Genomic DNA, 5480 nt, shown 5'->3' with positions numbered 1-5480 from the left:
TTTTTGTCGATTTGACACAAACTTCTCATTTGAGGAGGAAGAATCTCAAGTGAGAAAATGTCTCCATCAAATTGACCTGTGGGCAAGCCTGTAACAGGACATGCACCTGGTTCATGACTGATGTTATGGGAGAGCTCAGTCAATGGAGGACAGTGCCCCTGAACAGGTACTCTAAGAAAGCAGGCTTAGCAAGTCATGGGAAGCAAGTAGTAAGCAGCATTCCTCCCTGTCCTATGCTTTAGTTCCTGTCTCTAGGTTTCTGCCTTGAGTTCCTGCACTGTCTGCTCCTCATGATGGGCTGTATATCGTAAGGCATAATAAATTCTTTCCTACCCAAGTTGCTCTTATTTTGGTCATGATGTTTATCATAGCACGAGAAATCAAACAAAAACAGTCAGTCCAAACAAATGGTTGTGGTTGGTCAAAATGCCCATCTTCCTGTCACATATTTAGGTTTCTCGGGCTCACTGTTCCAGTTGCATTACTGTAGCTATGATAAAATAGTCCAACAAAAACCAACTGAGGGGAGAAATTGCTTTATGTCAGTGTAAAAGTCCTGATCATAGCCCATCATTGTGGGAAAGTCAGAGCAGCTAGTCACATCACATCTATAGTTAAAAGCAGTGAAAAATGAACATTACACGCTCACTTGTCTGCTTCCTTACGTCCTGTGTAATGTACCACTCTTGCGCAGTTCAGGACCCCCGTCCTAGGGAATGATGCTACTCCTAGTGGGTTGGGTCTTTCCATCTTAATTAAGACAATCCACCAAAGACATGCCTGCATTTCAACCCAATATAAACAATGCTACATTGATACTGTCCTGCTAGGTGATTCTGGGCTGTGTCAAGTTGATAGTTATAGCTAGTTGTCATATTTACTCAGGTTGTCAGCTAAAAGATACTCTTTCTCTGTTGTTGGAACATTAAGCCCACTAAAGGCTATTCTGGAATGGCTATTTCTTACCTGCTTTCAGGAGCACATGCAGAGGAATCAGAGACAGTAGAGTGATGTGATGGCAGGGGCAAGCATCTAGTTGGCAGCTGAAGAAACAGCTGAATAATTCGCTGGTGACCAGGACAGGAAGAAGTAGAGAAATAGATGACGAGAGAGAAATGACTGCAGGGGGTTAAAGGGCTATAAGGAGCCAGAGGACACACCTGAAGGCCTTGGTCACAGGAAGAGTGTCAGAGACTTGTTAAGTGTTGAAGCCAAGAGTTCAAGCCCAGGCTAAGAGCTATAGTAGTGATCACTGTCAAGTACTAGGGTTCTGATACCCAGGGACTCCGTGGGGACTGTAACTTGTATATAACTAAAAGCCTATTAGCCAAGGACTACATGAGTATTGTGGCAATTAAGGCTTCTGCTTGCTACTGTTTACTCTTGTCTAGAGCTGCCATAACTCTGAGGGAAAGGAAGGCACCAGAGACAGCTTTTTGAAGAGCTTCCCCTCAGCTACCTACAGTTTCTACCCATGTGAAACCCAAGAAACCTAGGCAAGTGACTGCTGATGAGACAAGAAGACCTTGAAAGCGCCCACAGGTGAGGATAGGTTCAGACCAGAGAAAGGGCACACATACAAATGGAATGAGCACCTTTCTAGCATGAAGAACTGGGGCCCGGAGGGATGCTCCGTGGTTAAGACCACGGGCTGCTCATGCAGAGTACCTGAGTTTGGTTCCCAGCATCTACATGGAAGCCCACAGTCACATCCAACTCCAGTTCTAGGGAATATGTCATCCTCTTCTGGTCTGCCTGGGCACCAGTCATGCACATGGTACACATACAAACTTATATGAAGGCAAACACTCATACACATGAAAGAAAAATAAAATTTCCCCCAATATAAATACTACTTACAAAAAAAAGGAAAGTTAAATTGAGAGTTATAGGGACAGTGGGTCTAATTTTTGTCACTCTTGGGGCAACCAGGACCCACATTAAAGTGGAAGTAGAGAGTTCTGGCAGAGGTCATTGGGATGACTAGCAGAGCTGGGGTGTAATTTTGTTATGTACCAGCAGGGGACAGTGTTGTCTATTTTGGCAAACTCACTGGTTGCCATGCTGTTGGTTCTAAAAAATTAATTAACGGCAAAGATTTTGAGTCAAGACAGCTTCATACTCTGCTGCTTAAGACTGTCACATGTGATGATCGGCAGTGTTTCATGCTTTGTGTGACTGCTCATAACATGGTTGCTATGAGTGTGGGCTAGGTAAAACGTCTCTGAATTCTAAACCCTGTGCTTGGAGAGTGACCTCATCAACAGCTGCCCAAGGCAGAAGAGGAGAGAACAGAAGATGGGAGAAGGACAGAATAAAAAGAATTTACAGTGACTAATAAGCTTACTATTTATCAGAACCTTAAGCCAAGGCTTATGAGGATGACAGTACAAACACGACATATAATCACAGGATAAATAACATGGTCTTTGCCACCAATGTCTGAAACACAGGTGGGGGCAGCTTGGCAACTGTGAGATCTGATGCTCTCTCCAAGTAGATAGCGTCTGCGGTGACCACATTAAAGGATCTTCAGCTGGTGTCCATCAAACAACTGATCAATTACTTACAGGGGAAGAAATTCTCACACATGTGGTGTCAGTGGTCTAGGTTGATTGCAGTATGAAAGCAGTTGGGAAAATCAGCAATTTGTCCTGACAGACACGTAGTCATGATGATAATAGTTAAGTGTTCACAATGTAAACACTGACAAGAAAAGACAAAAGTTGTCAGAATAGATTCAATAAGCAGTGTTCAAATATATTCTGCCTCTGAGAAGTATACTTCAAATGTGGAGGCTGAAAAGATGAAAAGGAAAAATACTATGTAAAGTCTTATCAAAGAGAGCTGATATGTGAAATATTGCCAGTGACCAGGAAGTTCATTTCCTAATGATCATAGAATCAATTCATAAAAGAAGACATGGTCAAGCCAGACTTAAAGCAGAAGCAGCAAGAACTTCAGGAACAACTGAATGAACAGAGAGTGTGACTTGGGAGTTCAATACTCTTCTTTTGATGATTGACAGAGCAGATAGAGAGAATTAGCCACACTATGGATTGTGAGCACTATCAACAAACTCGACCTAATTCACATTTATAGTACACTCTGACAAACAATAGACACATACACAACTTTTTCAAGGGAACAGATCACATTTGCCATGATACATCATTTTGAGGGTAAGAAAAATATCTTATCCAGGTGTGGAGATTCATGTCTCTATTTCCAGCAACTGGGAACTGACTCTGGGGTTCCTGAGTTGAGCCCAGTGAGGGCTATAGAGTAGGACTCTGTCTCAAAAATGAATAAATAAATTAATCTTTCAAAATTGATAAGGATCCAAACCACAGATACCCACCATGTACCAGACTCTCCAAAAGCTAGAAGAGAGGATGTTGGAAGTTTTTTCCATATAGAATGATTAATGGGTGTGGGGTCATCCGTATGTAGGCTGTCCATGCCCCAGTGAGTGAGTTTGTAAAGCATTGAGTCCAGTTAGCGCTGCCTATGTGCCCAGGCTTATGAGGTCACCCACTGGGGCCTCACATCTCCGTGCATAAAGGCGGCACTAGCTGGGATCAACGTATTATAAAACAGAAAACTAAGGACTGGATTTGGGAAAGAGATGTTCTGGGAGGGGAGTTGGAGGGTGGATGTGATCAGGATACATTGTATGCATGTATGAAACTTAAAAAGAACAGTTACATAGGAACACAGAAGGATGATATACGCTTGGTGTTTTGCTTGGTTTGGTTTTCTTTGCATTTGCTTTCGTTCGTTTGGTTTGGTTGTTGTTGCTGTTGTTTAACTTGGCGGGAGCTGATGTCACCTGGGAGGAGGATTCTCATTTGATAAAAATGTCTCCATCAGATTGACTTGGAGAGTTTTCTTGATTAATGATTGGTATGGGAGGTCCCAGTCTACTGTGGAAGGGCTACCCCTGGGCAGGATGGCCTGGGTTCTATTTTTTTTAAAAAGCACACTAAGAAAGCCATGGCGGCAAGTCAGTGAGCATTCCTTCTGTGGCTTCTGCTTCTCTTCCAGCTTTGAGCTCCTACCCTGACTTCCCTTCATGAAGGACTGTGAGCTGCAAGGTGATGTCAACTCTTTCCTCTCCCAAGGTGCTTTTGATCATGACGTTTATCAGAGGCTAGAAAGCAAGATAGAGCGCTGTCATGATAGGTAATAGGTGATGGTTTCAGGATGAGAGCGCTGCACAGTGCGCTGGGTCTCCAGATGAGAGCGCTGCACAGTGCGCTGGGTCTCCAGATGAGGGCGCTGCACAGTGCGCCAGGTCTCCAGATGAGGGCGCTGCACAGTGCGCTGGGTCTTCAGATGAGAGCGCTGCACAGTGCGCTGGGTCTCCAGATGAGGGCGCTGCACAGTGGGCTGGGTCTCCAGATGAGAGCGCTGCACAGTGTGCCAGGTCTCCAGATGAGAGCGCTGCACAGTGCGCTGGGTCTCCAGATGAGGGCACTGCACAGTGTGCTGGGTCTTCAGATGAGCTTGCCACACAGTGTGCTTGTGAGAGGCATCGCATGCTGCGCTACCAACAGGTCCAGTTTGGGGATTGGTCATACATTAGTCAAGAAAGAATAATGCTAAATTTAGTGTTAGACAGTGGAATAAATCTTTGATCAAAATAATTAATGAACAGATGAGTAAAGAAACAAACGAAGGAATAACTAAACAAGCTCTTTATTCGCAGTGGGAATTACTCTAGAAAGGTAAGGCTTAAAGCTCTCGCTCTTACAGTAGTTGAAAATCAAACAGAACTTTTAAACATCACATATGTCAAAGAAGAAGCTGAATGGTAAATTATAAAAATATTTTAGCATGAACAAAAATAAAGATTCAAAATACATAAATGTTTGAGACACCAGTGAAACAGAATTCAGAAAATACTTTACATTTTGTGTTATTCCTGTTGGCGTTTGGATGCCAATGTCTTCTGAGATCCCCCCAGAACCCCTCTCTAAATAGACCTTCACAGTATTCTAGACCTTACCCAGCCCACTTCTCTGAAGGTTTGTGAATTCCTTAAAAAAACTAGTTCCAGAGACTTGAGAACATTTGGTCAAATCTAGTCAGTCACATCAGTGACTTCATTCTGGGTTCAGGTTTCTGTGACAGCTACTTTTGCATTACTGTGTAGAATACCTGCAGAAACAGACACATCTTGCTTATGATTCTCTTCATTATATAATGGGAATCCATTCACTGCAGCGGAGAGGGTATGGCAGGGGATCCATCTACTACAGTGGAGAGGGTGCAGCAGGAGATCCATGCATCACAGTGGAGAGGCTGTGGCAGGGGATCCATTCACTGCAGTGGAGAGGCTGTGGCAGAACATGGTCGTTCACATCATTTCATTTAGGATGCAAAGGGAAGGAATCTGACTGAAGACTAGATATAATCTTCAGGGTCACACCTCCAGTGACCTCCTTACACTAGTAAAGATTCACCCCCTACTCTTT

Source organism: Microtus pennsylvanicus, chromosome 5 (genome assembly GCF_037038515.1).
Source record: "Microtus pennsylvanicus isolate mMicPen1 chromosome 5, mMicPen1.hap1, whole genome shotgun sequence".
In the NCBI taxonomy this organism is placed as follows: domain Eukaryota; kingdom Metazoa; phylum Chordata; class Mammalia; order Rodentia; family Cricetidae; genus Microtus; species Microtus pennsylvanicus.
The sequence above is the reverse complement of the archived record's forward strand: the minus strand, read 5'-3'. Positions refer to the sequence as shown.